The sequence below is a fragment of the Penaeus monodon genome, chromosome 17 (assembly GCF_015228065.2).
Source record: "Penaeus monodon isolate SGIC_2016 chromosome 17, NSTDA_Pmon_1, whole genome shotgun sequence".
Classification (NCBI taxonomy): Eukaryota; Metazoa; Arthropoda; class Malacostraca; order Decapoda; family Penaeidae; genus Penaeus; species Penaeus monodon.
In genome coordinates, this window is record NC_051402.1 from 47,985,042 (window position 1) to 47,987,110 (window position 2,069).

Consider the following 2,069-nt stretch of genomic DNA (forward strand, 5'->3'; position numbering starts at 1 on the left):
AATACTTTGTCAGTAATAAACATTATAAAAACCATGAAAAAATAGCTTATTGGTAAAAACTGCCATTTTTAGGAATTAAATACACACTTTTTTTTTAAATCCCTATATCCAATAACTTTTTAAATTCTTTTCTTCTTTCTTTTTTATAAAAGTGTTAGACTTTTTTTTTTTTGGTTCTATATTTCCTGGAATCTTGTTTTTAAAAATCTTAGCCCCTCTTGGCGTGTTTAAAATTTGAACCCTTCACGTGTTTTTTTTTTGGGTAGGAATACGAAAAACTAATTTTGAGTATAATTTTTCTTAAATCAATAAAAAAAATATTTATATTTATTTTTTTTCATTACCATAACAATATTTTTGTAGGTAGTGTTATTACTAAATCCCAAATAATTTTTAAAAAATTTAGGGCCGTGGTTTGAACTCACGCTTTTTTTAGGGGTGGAATTAGGGTACCAAATTTTTGATTATTATTTTTCATTATCATAACAATATTTATGTAGGTACTGTCAATTACTATTACAGCTTATATTATTTTATAACTGTTATTTTTTATGAAAATTTTATAATGGACCCCAATTAGTCCTTTAATGATGAAATTATCATTATCGTAATTACCATTTTTTTACTGCTTGTCCATGGTGCTGTTTTTTATTAAAATTTAATGATTCATTTGAACAGTTTACATCACCATTGTCCAGTGTTGCCATCATCATTAATTTACTTCATAAAATTTTTGAATTTTTCTATAGAAGGTTTATTATTTTCTTTTATCATTGTCCAGTAGATTATAATTTTATGATAATGCTATAATTTTTAATGGGTACAATAATAATTATAATAATCATAAATAGTAGTTAGTAACAGTAGTGGGTAGCAGTAGTAGTGATGGGTGGTGGTAGTAGGAAGTAATAGTAGTAGTAGTAGTAGTAGTAGTAGTAGTAGTAGTAGTAGTAGTAGTAGTATAGCAGCAGCAACAACAGCAAGCCCGTAGCAAATAAAAATGTAAACAGTAACTGTAGCAGTAACAGTAGTAGTACAGTAGTAGTAACAGTAGTAGTAGTAAACAGTAGTAGTAGTACAGTAGTAGTAGCACAGTGTAGTTAAAAAGTAAATAGTAGTAGTAGTAGTAGTAGTAGTAGTAGTAGTAGTAAGTAGTAGTAGCAACAGCAGCAGCAACATTAGTAGTAATAATGATAATGAAAATAATAATTATTGATAAAAAAAAAATAGTAATAATAATAGTAATAATTAATAAAAAAACAACAATATTAAAAAATAAAAATAATAAAAGATAACAATATTAATAATGATGGGAATAAAATATAAAAAAATTAAAAAAACAATAATAACAACAATAAAAAAATTTAAAACAATAACCAATAATAACAATAACAATAAAAAACCAATAAAAATAATAACAATAACAATAATAACAATAACAATAATAATAATAACAACCACCCAACAATTAATAATAAATAACAAATAATAATGAAATAATAATAAATAATGATAATAATAATAACAAAATTATTATTACTATAAATTATCATTAAAAACAAAAGAAAAAAATTAATAATGATAGCAATAAACTTTTAATGATGATAAATATAATAATATTAAATTAAATAATAATAATAAAAAAAAAAAACAGTGAATAATATATGAAAAAAAAATTTGAATAATAATAAATAATTAAATAAAAACTAAATTAAATAAAATAAAAAATTTTAATGCAATATACTAATACTAATTACAAATAATATGAAAATAAAAAATAATGATAATAATAAGATAATGATAATAAAAAAATAACAGAAAATATAGTATAATAATAAATAATAATAAAAATAATAAAATAGCAATAATGAATATGGAAAAAAACAATAATACAAAATAAAAAAAATAATAAAAAAAAAAATCCCTGATTATAAAAAAAAAAATATATGAATTGTGATTTATGATATAAAAATAATATAATAATTAAAACAGTAATGAATATATAGAAAAATATAAAACAGTAATAATGATTTATGATGTTAAAAAATAAAACAAAAAAAAATAATAAT